This window comes from Oxyura jamaicensis, chromosome 1, assembly GCF_011077185.1.
Source record: "Oxyura jamaicensis isolate SHBP4307 breed ruddy duck chromosome 1, BPBGC_Ojam_1.0, whole genome shotgun sequence".
NCBI classification, from domain to species: domain Eukaryota; kingdom Metazoa; phylum Chordata; class Aves; order Anseriformes; family Anatidae; genus Oxyura; species Oxyura jamaicensis.
The window spans coordinates 112,047,842-112,062,101 of record NC_048893.1 but is presented as its reverse complement, the minus strand read 5'-3'; the positions used below and the strand labels follow the sequence as shown (position 1 = coordinate 112,062,101).

General features: G+C 36.2%; 1 protein-coding gene across 5 annotated transcripts in view; it reads left to right on the top strand.

The window, feature by feature from the left end:
• DSCAM (DS cell adhesion molecule) overlaps positions 1-14,260 on the top strand; it is a 478,055-nt gene that overhangs the window by 143,026 nt on the left and 320,769 nt on the right. The window lies entirely within an intron of this gene.

The following is a 14,260-nucleotide window of genomic DNA, read 5'->3' as shown; positions in this document are numbered from 1 at the left end:
ACCAGCTAACTGCAATAAACCTAGTACCTAAGAGGGTACCAGAGGCTTCCAATGGTTGTCAGAAATCAGCAAAGATACAGCTGACACTTCAGATGGCTTACTTACTTTACCCCATCTTGCTCTAGCAGCTGCACATCTGAGGGGAAAGGATACTGTTAGATGAGCCTCGTAATATATATAATGCAAAAGAGAAATGCTAACTGCAGCTTTAGGTATAATCAGCTTCAGAAGTGTGTTACATTGGTTGTTTAAGTAAATAATGAATATTAATGAAATAAGAGTGAAAAAATGGTCTATTTGTATGCATAAGATTGAACTTTCTCACACTCGTGCATCTATTTAAGAAGCACTTAAATATATATCTATGCTGAGGAGATGGAGTTTACTTGTACAAACTCACTTAGAAATTGTGTGGGCCATGTATTCACCTTCAGTAACTCATATGCCTTGAGATTTATATGGGAGAAGGGGAGGAGCAGGTGTTGGTGGAACCAACCCCACTGAAGCACAAATGAAAGCTTAGTTTGGAACAACTTGGAAACATTTTGACATTCATATTTTTGTTGATATTCACTTTTTACGGTGTTATATGAGAATGAGACTAAGTAGCTTTGATTCTGGGAACATTATTTTTATAGTTGGCTTCTGAAGGTATCCTTCTAAATTTTAACATTTCATGGAAAAAAAATGATTCATTTGCTGTAGATGAAGCCTCTATTAATATTTTCTCTGTTCAAATCATATTTGCACAAAACTGGAGCATTCATTTTATTTCAGAGCAATGCAAAGAGTTATGAAATATATATAGTACATAAACATTAACCTTTATTAACTGCTTTAACTAGTAAGTAAAGGGAGAAGAAAATGTTATCTTCTAGCAAACTCCTTACAATATCTGTAACTTGCAATGTTTCTTGCTTATAATCTATTTCTCTAAGTCTCTAGACATCTCTTATTGTTGAAAATACACTCATTCATTATTTATTCTGATTAACTGTGGATTGTAGCTAGAAACACCTTTAGGGCCTGTGTTTTATTTATTTATTTATTTATTTTTGCTAAGTAAAATAGCAAATCATTACAGTGAAGAGCAAAGTTCATATACTAAGACAAAATGGTATTTTGAGGTACCATTTCTCATCCCAGCATTACATCCAGTTTTTAAAATGTATTTTAACGGAGAACACCTAAAATAGGAAGGGATTATATGAAGACAGAAGTGCCTTATCTTTCTGAGTTGCAAACTGGGAACTGAGAATACATGAAAGAGGGTGTTCTTCTTATTCTTCAGTATCTCTATTCATTTTAATGTTGGTTTGAGGTTCTGCTAACATTACAAAATAAAGAAACTATCTCAGTGTACATTTCCTCATATATATATATATTTTTTTTAGTTACCCCAGGTGCAAATAGCAGTAGAACAAGCTTTCCTTCAGTTTGCCATACCTGAGAAACACACTCAGAGTTGTGTAATTTCCCTGGGGTAGTTTCACTGATACCCCTCAAAAAAGAAAGAAAACCATCATATGCAATACATTGTTCATATAATCATAATATCATAGAATTGCCTGGCTTGGAAGGGACATCATAGATCATCTAGTTCCAACACCCCTGCCATAGGCAGGGAGGCCATTCACTAGATCAGGTTGCTCAGGGCCTCATCTAACCTGAACACCTCCAGGGATGGGGCATCCACAGCCTCTCTGGGCAACCTGTTCCAGTGCCTCACCACACTCTGTTATATAAATCTTGTTAGGCCAAGAGGGATGGCCTAACCCGTAGTTTCCTCTAGTATCACCAGGTGAACCTTGCTTGAGGGGACAAGACGTCTTCCCCTTCTGAGCTGAGAGCCACCCAGGAAGGAGCTCAGCATCCTTGGAGGAGCTGCTGACCGACACTCACTGAGCTCCCCAGGGTTCAGGCTTCTTCCTGAATTTCTCTGTGAAGGAATCAAAGTCAAGATATGCCCCAAAACTGGACTGTATTTGTATCCCTCTGGTGTTCACCTTTGAGGAGGGCTTGTGCCAGAGCTCTGCTGTGAAGTCCCTCAGTGTATTAGAAAGACTGAAATACACTTGTGAGCATATCCTGAAAACAGAGAAGGAAAATATGACCATTTCCTTCTTCTCCTCTGCACCCTCTAACTGAAGTGATTTTGCTCATATATTCATCAGTATGTTGTACCATTAAACCAGTGCAGTTTGAATAGTATTATTTATATTTATATAAATTTAGAATTTTATTAAAATAATAAATGGAAAAGCATTATAGGATGAAAATACCAGATAGCACAGAAAACTTGGTAGCCCTGCAAGTTTATATTTGCTTGACACAAAGAGGGTACAGAAAGTTTTCAATGTGCAGTTCATATTGAACCAATTTGAGGGTCCTTATTTTACAGCTGGTGGAGAAGGTATACTTTCCACTATGCTGATAAAATGTCACCTGTTCAGCTCTGTGTAAACTGACCTTTTTTGGATGGTCACATAGCAGCTGGGATGCCATCTGCATAAAGTGAGATGGCAGGTGATAGTGAGGGAAGAGCAAATACTCCTAGCAGCAGCAGCAGCAGCAACAGCAGCTAGGACCTTTCAGTTGTGTTTGTTTTACTTGTCTCAGTGTTTGTCAACAGCAGATGTGCTCAGGAAGTTTCAGTCGTGAAAGTGGACTGGAAGGGAAGAAGCCAGGTTCACTGTCTGTATATTGATTTATACCATCAAATAAATAATAAAAAAATGTCCAAGTTGCAAAAAACCATTATAACAGGAGAAAAGCCAGGCTGAGAACAGTGTTATTTATTAATTATCTATTTCTTTCATACTGGTCTTATATTTTTATTTAGAAGCAAGTCAGTATTTATCACTGGCTTGTCTTACCCTTCAAATCATATAGCTTAATCTGTATATTGAGAATTTCTTTACAATCATAAGAGTTATTGCTGTACATTGAAATTTTAACACGTTCATAAATTTTAGTTTACTAAAAGCACAGAAAGCACTATTGGAATCTAAACAAAATATATTAAAGTAGACTTCTTGTGGTTTCAGTCCTTGCAAAAATTGTATTAGCCAAAGTTTTCACCTCAGAGAATCTTTCAGGGAAACTTGATATTTTCCCATTTCCTTTTAATTACCATATAAATTAGCTACACTTTTGGGAAGAGTGGATTTAGGGGGTCAAATAAAGATTTTGGTCATTTCACTCAGTTATTAACATTTTAGTGTTAGCTACCATCTACAGCAGAAAATGAAAGAGCAAATATTCCTGTTGAAGTATATTCAAATGCACTGGTGACAGGTTGAGAATAAAAATCCAACAGATATTTAGCTGTTTCAGGACCATGCTATAAATTATAAAATATTAAAAGGTACAGTGGAGTAATATAAATGCAAAAATTAAGAGTATGAAATGTGACAAAAAAAAAAAAAAAAAAAAAAAAAAAAAACTTCTACTTCAGCGGCTCATATTGCAAGCAAGAAGAATAGTTTAAATACAATCAGCTTTATGGAAAATTTACAGGTTATGCAGTCTATAGCAGTTAAATCCCAGTTTTTGATAGTGATACATAACTGCATTTAGAATAATCTGAACTGGGATTTAGGAAAGAGGATATATTCCTCTATCAACAACTTCAAAAAAAGAAACAAAGCCTGGGAAGAATATGCAGAAATAAAGTAGGGAAGGAAACTGCATCACTTTAATGATAGCTGCTTTGCCTGTGAATATTAGAAGTAAAAGCTTTTTGCCTTGTGACAATATAAGGAATGCTTCTGTTTTGCAAACAAAAAAACACACACACACAAACACACACACACACACACAAAAAAAAAACCAAACAACCACCATCCAGTGGCCAACGAATCTTACCTATTCATTGTCATCCACAGCAAATTTCATGCACATTTATGTCCCCAGAATTAGTTTTCTGTTATGAATGGGAGGATACTTCCAACTATTCACTTGGTCTCTTTGTTTTATTTCTAGAGTATTCAGATGGTCAAAACAGCATAAATGTTCCAGACATCTAGGAGAAATACCTTCTTGTTATTTGGGGACAGCAACAGCATAGAATTGTCACTCTGTTCTCCTTCCTCTCCCTTTCTCAATGCTTTTACACTGTGTTACTGCTTTCTTCCTCCAGCATCCTCTGAAAACCCTTTAAGGTAACTGAAGGCTGATAGAATAGGTAACAATATTAAAAAGGAAAAGGAGTGTGTAAGAAGGATTTAATAGGGCTGATGAGAAAAAAAAAAAAAAAAAAAAAGGGCCATATTTTTGCAATGTCAACAAAAGCATGAAAGTCATAGAATCATTAAGGTTGGAAAATACCTTCAAGATCATCTGGTCCAACCATCACCCTACTATCAATGTCACATCTCCCACTAAGCCATGTCCCTAAGCATCAGGACCAACCTTTCCTTGAACACCCCCAGGGACAGTGACTGGGCACCACCACTTCCCTGGGCAAACCGTTCCAATGCCTGACTGCTCTTTCTGAGAAGAATGGTATCCAGTTCTTGCTGGAAATTGACAGGAAGTTTGGTAGAGATGAGTGCATCTATGCAAACCCCCCCCACATGCCACATGAGGCAAAATCATTTTGCAGAGAGGCAAGGGAGATAAAAATTATTAATTCCATAAGAAGAGTGCTAATTTATTTTCATTCTGAAGTTGTTGGATTCCATAGAGGCATACAGGAGGTGGTTTGCAGATGTCATCACCAGAAAAACAACAATCTGTAAAGAAGGATACTTCTTTGAACTGTCAGGGTGGATTTAGCTCATCACATATAAACATCTATGACGTAAATGCTACCTCGGAGTAAGTCATCTTATGTTCTTATTAAGAGACAAGAGTAACAGACATTTCTAGGGAGCGATTCATCTTTTCTTGAGGAACACATTTATGTCTGGTCAGAGAAATCATGCCCTAAAAGCATCTGTTTTTATCCGTTTGCTATAAAGAAAGCTTGAATTTAAGAGCTTCAGACAAAGACATTAACAGTGAAGCTGTAACATTAGAGGAGATGAATCCTACATTAGTGTTTAATTCTGAGGGGTTGAGATTACTGCATGAAGAAGAGATCACCTGACTCTCCTTGAAGCACTGTAGAGCAGATAACGGGACAAGAATTTCTGATTCTCTTTCTGGTCCCTGTGGAAACCCTCTTGTGCGCTAGTGCCAACAAGATTTATATGGCAAACTACATTACTCCAGACAAGCCAGGCACTGAGGAAAACAGAGGAGTCTCATCTGCAGCCTGCCTGGCCTTACATCAATAACTTGCTTTATCAGTTCTCCATTAATGAATGCTGTGGAAAAAATATTTTTTCTCCCATACTGCACTCATGCTTCAAGATGCACATGGTTATCCTGATTGCATAGATTTAGGAAGCGCCTATAGGTGATTTTAACTGATGGGGATAGAGACAGTGATATTTTTTGAGCCAGCACTTTCCTTCTGTTTGTTTGTGTAATCCAAAGACATTTTGAGGATATTGAATTTCCTTGCTATTTCAGAATCATCTGTGGGGTGACCCCAAGCCACTACCTTTTACTTAAAAGAAAAAACAAACAAACAAACAAACAAACACAAAATCATAGAAAATGTGTAGTGCATTTTGGTTATTCATAGCAGCTGCTTGTTTCCTTGGCAGTAATTTTTAGGACACAGTTTGATTTGTAAGATAATTTTTTGCTAAGGGAAGAGAGAAAAAGGGTGGTGTGTGTCCTGTGTCCTCATCTATCATTGCTGTCAGTTATTTCTGGGTCAAGCAACTAAATTCCTGCTACAGAAATAACCACTTCTGCTTCTCACTTTCCTATTCTAGATGAAGCAGCACACAAACCAAAAAAAAAAAAAAAAAAAAAAAAAGCCCACTTGTACAGTTAGGGCCAATACATCAGTTTCTGTAATCTATGTCTTGGCAGACCTTTGGTAATTTATGCTGTCTGAGGATGCGATCTGCATCTTTTATTTGTTTCTGAAAATCTAAATAAAGTCTTTTATTTGAGGTTTAACTTATTCATATGCAAAATGCATTAAGCTTTGATACCATTAGTGAGGGAAATATTCCTCCAACGGTGAGACCTGTGAAAAACATGAGAGAACTTCTCCAGGGCTAGCTCAGATTCTGTCCTGCCTTCAGCACATATTTGAATCTGCTAATGCCAGAGAGAATACATTCTCTCCCCTGCCCCCAGCCTCCTACCTGTCCCTCAGAGGCAACAACTGATGAGCTACATTTTTTCTCTCAATGACAAGGTCCTACATTAGGTCCCCTTCTCTCTATGTTTCCTTGCTTTTAACTGGATTCCAATTCAAAGCAAGAGCCTTTACATGCAGAAAAACATTTGTTTGCAGAGAATAATTCCTTCCTGGTGTTTGTCACATATTTATTTTGTCTCAGCATTATAAAAAAAGGTCTTGTTGCTGACTCAGAAGGAGCTCATTATGGAAAGACTTCACCTTTCAGTTGCAAAAGATGTTTCCTTGAAATGATAATGTAATGAGTGTTAGATCAGCTGTATGTAGCCGTTAGGCTATTCTTCTGATCGGTTGGAAATGCATTTGTTAAAAAGCTGCTTTATTGATTTCCTGGCTGGTTTTTATACTGTTTGGATCATCTGTACACACACACACACACATCACATTTTTACCACTTCAAAGTGGTTAATAAATTCACACTGCTCAGGAGATTGAACACGAAATGGAGTGAACCCTTTCTATAGAGAACTCTGTTGTTCAGCCTTTGATAGAAAGAATGTTAACTGCATGTTGAGTGTCTCCTTTACAATATTTTTAAAACAATTTGCCACAAAGGGAACAGCATACACTAAAGCAAAAGAATATCACTCCCAGGCATGTAAACTGAGTAAGGGGTTGTAATTAAGATTTCAGTAAGTATGCATAACAAAATATTACTGAGTTTATACCAGGCTCAATGCAGATATTGTTTCCTGCTAACCTATCCACATTTACTATTTTTGCTTTGTTATGATATATTAGCACTATAAGTTCAACACATTGTGAATGTCAAAGATGAAACCTATGCCTCTTCATATAAATTACTAGAACTATGCAAAATATCTCTAGTTAGATTTCACGAGCTTTGTTGACTCTGGATATCTCTTGGATCATAGAGCTTAACAGCATTGTTTGAACTCCCCCTTGTTTATAGGTCCCTAGTTTAGACAATAAGCAAGCAGGTTATTGCATTGAATAGTAGAGTGGATTGTGGACCAAAATTTGTATTTGATGAAGTTTTAAAATATAGTCTCTGTTTTCTTTTTTTTTGTTTGTTTCTTTTTCTTCTTTTTCTTCTATTTTTTATTTTTTTTCTTTCCTTTTTTTTACTGATTTGGTTTACTAAACAACGTACTAATATTCTTTTGGATCACAAAGTTGAGGAGCCATCCTTGAATTATACAGATGAGCCTTGTGAATGGAAATCTTAAGGAATTGTGTTAATTACTCTGTTGCAATTCACCTTTGAATCCCCAGATGACACTCATTACAGAGCTTGTCTCTTCCTCTTCTCTATCTGAGTAGAGCTGCTAGCCTGTGTCTCATAAGAATAAGCTGATAATGTTAGCACCCTGCTCTTTTACCCATGTGAGTTCTATTAAATATTATCTAAATATTGACTGGGTATTTAACACAGGCCATTCGAATGAGTGGCTTATTTGAGTGGCTGGCTTTTGCAGTGTTGAGGGTAGGATATCAAGTCAGAAGCTCTTGTCTTAGCATGAGTTTGAAGAGTGTTCAAGTGGTTAAATTAAAATGTGAATACTGGGTCTTTCTAGTGTTGTGGAATTATTGAAGTTATCAGATCTGAAACTACAAAAATGACATTATCTAGAAGGACTTAAGGTTGTTTTTATTATTTAATGCATAAATATCCACATATATGCAGTATTAAAGGAACCTTGAGTAAGCAAAATAGAATAAAAATATTTAACTGAAACCATTTACATTAGAGTCCTCTATCTATAAAACAGAAAAACAGAGATACTAGACTTTCTTACCTCTCAAAAAGAAAAGAAAAAAAAAAAAAAGATTGTAAGAATAAATACATTAAATATTGCATAGAACTGGAGTGTTATGGTAATTGATGCCATATATCGTGCTATGATAGCTAGGGACAATTTCTGAAGAGACAGGAGTTTTATTCAGAGAATCACTGAATTGTTAAGGTTGTAAGGGACCTTTGGAGATCTTCTAATCTAACTTTCCACTCGAAGCATGGCCAGCAAATCTTTCCACCATCTAGTTGTATTTTGTGAATTGTAGGTATATGACCTTGGGAGAAATGAATAGTTATCCTAAAAAAGCATTATTTAATGAGCTTTCATTTTAGTTCAATGGCAAAATTGAAATGAAGACAATTGGAAAATAAAATATTGTTTTCAATTCTTGAAAAGATACACCAGTCAATACAGGATTGGGTTGTTTTGTTTCTATAATTTTTAAAATCTTAATTTTTTTTTTAGGTAATAATGACATTTTTTTTTTTTTTTTTTTTTTTTTCCCTCTAATGGTGAAACTTGGTATTTGTTGTTTGTCCTTTCATTTCAGGAAAATATATAGCCTAATGAATGCAATCGCAGAGCATTTTGGTGTTACCAAGTTAGTATTGTTTACTAAAGCAGAAAAATATTGCCAGTTTCTGTCCCCTTTTTTATTCCTTTTCTTCTAAAATAATTAAGATTTATTTTCTTCTAGGCTGCTCCTTTCCTTACCTAGATTTAGATGTATAGACAGAATGAAGAAAATCGCTATAGTTTCTAAGGGAGGATTTTTTTTATTTCTGGACTCGTGGCAGAGTGTTAGAGTTTTTTTTAAGTGGTAGAGTTTTTCTTAATTTGATGGGATATAACTTATTGATCTCAGGAATTGTATTGCAAAACATTTACAAATATTTAAGAAATACTTAAGATTTATCTTTTGGGCTAGTGATTTTTTTTTTTTTTTTTTTTCTCCAGCTAGCCCAACTAAGAAATCAATCCCTCTCTTATAACATGCATCTATAGGAAGATGTTCTGATGTGCCTTCTTAGCAAAGTGGCGGGATAACATGCCATCATTTACTGCATTTTGGTCAGTGATAAGCAGGAAATGATCTTGACATACATGAAAAAGGCAACTATTCAACAAATGGACTAATCTAACCTAGGGTATTACTAGTCATCTTTGATTAAAGTAGTTTCTAGGTTAGTACTCACACACACACACACAAAGACAAAATAATAAACCAAAAACAACAGCAAATATCCAATATTCAGTTTTAAGAACTATTTGCATGGCTGTTTATATTAAACTGGGATAGTATATTAGAACTCTATATATCTGTTAAATGTACTTTTAAAAAATGCACAATATACCTATCAATTTTTGAGCAATAGATCTTTTTGTAATCTTTCACCATTCAGACATTGAAACATCACTTTTATAAATTATGTTTTTACCCTTTGAAAATCTCTCAGTCTCATTTACTTGCATTTTCTTTTAGATCATTGAGTCCTTTGAAAGCTTAGTGGTCTGTACAGCACTTTGGACCCATGTTGCAAGCTCTGCTCTTAGTTGCTATGCCTCATTAAGCATAGGAAAATATATTAATATATTTCTGAATATGTGTAATAATTACAGTGTTACTTTTCTATATAAACAGTTGCTTTTCTTGCTAGAGGTGTGTCAGGAGTGGAAGAGGAAATTTCTGACCCTGAGGTCAAAGTAATGACCCAAGAGACAATCTGTCTCTCTCTGTTGCATGCACTGTGTGATATCCATGCAGGGAAGAAGTTTTTGAACTAGTACTTCAAAGCAGAGGGATCTGTTAGCTTTAGAAATCAACTCAACCAATGTATAATGAATGCCCAGTGCTCATGAGCCAGTTCTTTATTATTATTTATTTTTAGATTTTACATTATTGCTACTTCATCATCTTGTTTATTCTCTTTGCTGTTTGAACTATGCAGGAAATACTGTTCATTTCCCATTGGAATTTGAGATGGGATAAGGCCACATTATCTTGTTCTTGATAAAGCCACTGTAATTTTCATTCTGACAACTGAACATTATAATATGTCTGAGCAGTTTACAAACACCAAGGAATGATTATGAATGTATGCTGTGGCTTGGAAATACAATGGGAATGCTAAACAGAGTTTCAAGTGTATATGTTAACCAACAAAAAGAAGGAGGTAGGGAGAAAAAAGTTAGCTCTTCTGACTGATGTGTGATGACTATTAAGAAGCAGGAAGGTAGCACAAGCAGCAGTATGCCTCAGCCCTAAAAAAGTCTGGACCACAAAGGTTACAAAGCTCTGAGTGCTCAGGAGGAGACGGGAATCAACTGACGCCAAGTGCACAGTGGTAGTTTAACTGGGGACTTTGCTGTCATTCTCAGAATTTGTTAGTCTCTCTACTGATTTCTTCTGCTAGTAGAAGGTTTTTTGGATCTCTATTAAGAGTGCTTTCCTATTGCACACCTGTGACAGAAGGAATTGTTTTTGTTCTTGAATTGTTCCTAGGGTATCAAACAGCAGTAGTCTGCAGGCAGCACTGATGATATCATGGCTGAATTGCACCTCACTCAATCTCTATGCTAAAAAGGATATAGAAAATTAGAGCCCAGAAAAAAGCTCAGAAATAATCTGACATGCTGAAAATGCACCTTGCTGTGAGAAAGTTAAAGAGCAAGATCTATTTTCCTTTTCAAATGCAATGTTTAGTTTTCAAGAATGGTGTTACTGTAGTATAATGGAGTATATATTCAGGGAAAACCTCTGCTAATTTCATGAAACTACAATTAAATCTGGAAACTCCAGGCTTGTTACAACATTCTCATTTGTTATTTTTTAGGGTAGTTCTATTGTAGATTTAGGTGATATAACCATGGGAACATGCTACAAAATGTTGTGGTCATTTCTTCATCCTTTCATCTTTCAGTTCACTTTTTGGGTAGCCTTCTAAAATACGTTTAGGACAGCTGCAGGGTGCTGAAGAGAAAGCAGAAATCACTGAGGCAAAATGTCTGTGCTTTGCAATAGGAGGGATGAGGTGTTGATAATGTTGCTGCAAAATGCTCTTATATGGATTAATCTATTTCTTAAAACAAGGGTGACAATATTCCTTACTCCACTTGGCCTTTTTCCAGTTTGTTAAATTAAAATGAACAAAATGATTTGCAGCTAACATAAATGGTTGGCTCACTGGCAACCTCTGTACTGCTAAATAGAACAGGATTCGGGAGTGAGCTGGAGTACCAGAATGTCCAGTGCTGATTGTGCAAAGCCTGCCTACTTGTTAGTGCACTCTTAGGGATGATTTTCACCAGTGTCAGCCAGACACAGAGGCTCACAGGGCTGAGAGGAGACCATGCACTAGATCCCCTTGCCAAGCGAGCAGTAGGGGCAAGACAGCAGCAGTGTTCTATTTTTTTTTTTTTTTTTTTTTTTTTTTTTCTACAAGACAGTAGCAAAGTGTTCTACTTTTCTATTGTAGAAGACTTTGTAATCTCAGACTCCACAAAGTTGAATACCATGCAGCTCTTCCCCATGGTTTTAAAAATACTGCTGTGATGAGCAGCAGACAGGCTTCACATTATGTCATGTTCATTTGAAATGGTAGAAGAGGAAAGTTAAGCCATACAAAAGTCATGCTGCAAGGACTGGAGGACAGCAAGGTTTATGTAGAATGGATTCAATAATGAATTTGACTGAGAGGCTAAAAGCATGAAGCCTTGCCCTGTCGTTTTTATGAGTATAGATATAATAAGCTTTGACTTCTTTGTGTCCAACTGGTAGTTGATTTTCCTAATGAAAGTGGTGAGATTGTATTGTTGAAGGGAATGTGTAATTTGCTTTTCTAAAGGCAACTTTGCCACATGCAACTGGACTCTCCCCTGGTATGCAACATGATGCAAACTCAACATTTGAATCCTGCAGGAGCATAGTGTGCTCAGCTGCTCATGCTACCTGAAAGAGGGCTGTTTGTTCCACTTGTCTGAAGTACCTCAGTGATGAAGTTCTGTAGGTATATCAGTCTGGTGCTGTAAAATTTACAGTCTATGGCATTTTGACAGAGATGCCTATACCAGTTCACAGACAGGCAAATAGAATATTTGTGTTTGTTCAGTATTGCTCTTGGTTTATTTCTTCATGAAGCCTTTCCTTGCCAAATAAGAACATGGGAAAAAATGGAAGTCTTAACAAATATGTCTTAGGGTCAGGAGAACAACCTGATGACTCAGAGGAATTACCTACAGTCAGTTTAGAATGTTCTTTCATTGCAAAACACTGCTAATATCTGTCTTATACCAGCAGAAATATTTTTTCTCTCTGTCTGCAATTTTTTTTCCCATCTGAAATAGGTCTTGAAATCAACACTAAAGCAAAAAGGCAAAATGTACCTTTTCTGTAAAGTGCAGAATTGAATAGCCAATACAGCATTGAGCAGTGAGGTTGTTCTTTCTTAATTGCAAAAAGGAACTTAACAAAAGGCTTCAATTATACCTCTGATTACTGTTTTAAGGCATATGAGGTCTTGCCTAAATTCCTGGCTTTTGGCAACTGGTGAAGCTGAAATACCTCACTTAACATTTTAAAAAGGTCCCCAAAGAAGTACTAAAAGAAACAAACAAAAAAATAACTCAGAGAATTTGATAAAGTTTCATTATCCAATAGAGACTGTTACTGTTGGGGAGAACATTGAACTGATGAATATGTAAAATTCTAGGACAATAGCATTTTAAACTCAATTTTTACATTTTTTTTTTTTCATCCATAAATGTACTGCATAATTAGTACACTTCTGCCTTTAAACTCACAGGAAACATTTGCTGAAAATGAGCAATAGAGCTCAAGGTCAGAAATCTGTTGGTATTATATTGAGATGTTCTGTACTTCCTAAGCCTTTACTTCTTTAAAGGATTTTTTTCTCATTCAAGGTGATATTTTGGAAGTTGAGCACATGTGCATGTGTACACACACATGTGAATGACAAAGCCTCTGTACTGAATTCTTTATTATTCTTTATTATTATTTTCCAAGTTGAAGTGCACTGGATTAATAGTCAATGCTTTGTTACACTTAACACTTGCCTGGAAAATAGACACATGTAAGAATTCACTGACCCAGAAATGAGAGAAATAAAATCAATCAGTGAGTCAGTGAAAACCAATCTGATGAACCTCTGAGTACTGCTAGCATGGATGATATTCTCAGCTTGCAGGTTCAGCTTTAATAAAAGCACCAGTGGGGTGACAAAATTGGAAAGAGCACACGGTATCATTGCCAGTTCTCTTCCCATGTTCTGCAATCAGTGGAAACATCTGGGTAAACAAAATTCTCAATGCTGGTTTATCTGTCAGAACAGTCTCAGAAGCTTTGTAGAAGGAGGACAGTAGTCCCTGTGCCTAGTACCTTGAAGGATCAGTGAAAATGGAAAGCAGCATCCTCAACATATTCTTCTATTTTATTTTGGGGTTGCCTCTTCCTCTCCCTCTCCCTTTCCCTTTCCCTTTTTTTCTTTCTCTGTCTCTCTTTTTTTTTTTTTTTCCTCACACAATTTGATATGGGAGAGCATATAGTATGTGCATATATACACATCGTAATGGTTATAAACTAGAAGAAGGGAGATTTGTATTAGATGTTACATTGCCCAGAGAAGCTGTGGATGCCCCATCCCTTGAAGTGTTCAAGGCCAGGCAGGATGGTCTAGTGGGACGTCTCCCTGCCCATGGCAGGGGGTTTGGAACCAGATGATCTTTAATGTCCCTTCCGATCCAAACCATTCTATGGTTCTATGATTATATGATAAAACAGATATACATATTTAGAATTGCAAAGTGCGAAGACTCCTACATCATATCCATAGACATCTTTTTGAAAAGGTATCCATTGCAAGGAGCCTTTAAATGAAAAGTAATGTAATTTAATGCACCTGTATATTAAATCATGGCTAGTGCCAAGAGATCATCAGATAGTGGGGAGACTGAAGAACTGCAAGTAGTTAAATGACAAACTTTGACAGTACTGTAAAAACAGCATTTAAATAATAACCACCAAGCTCAGGAAGTACTTTAAGAGAGAGAGAAGAAAACGGTGTTTGCAAATTAACCTCTTAAGCGTCACTAATATGAAAACATAACTCGGTAAAAAGTCAAATCATTTTATGCGTATAGTTTTCCTCTTTTCTTTCATCAGAAAAGTAATGGCTTGCTGGCTATGAGACTGGACTATATGGAGTATAAACATCAT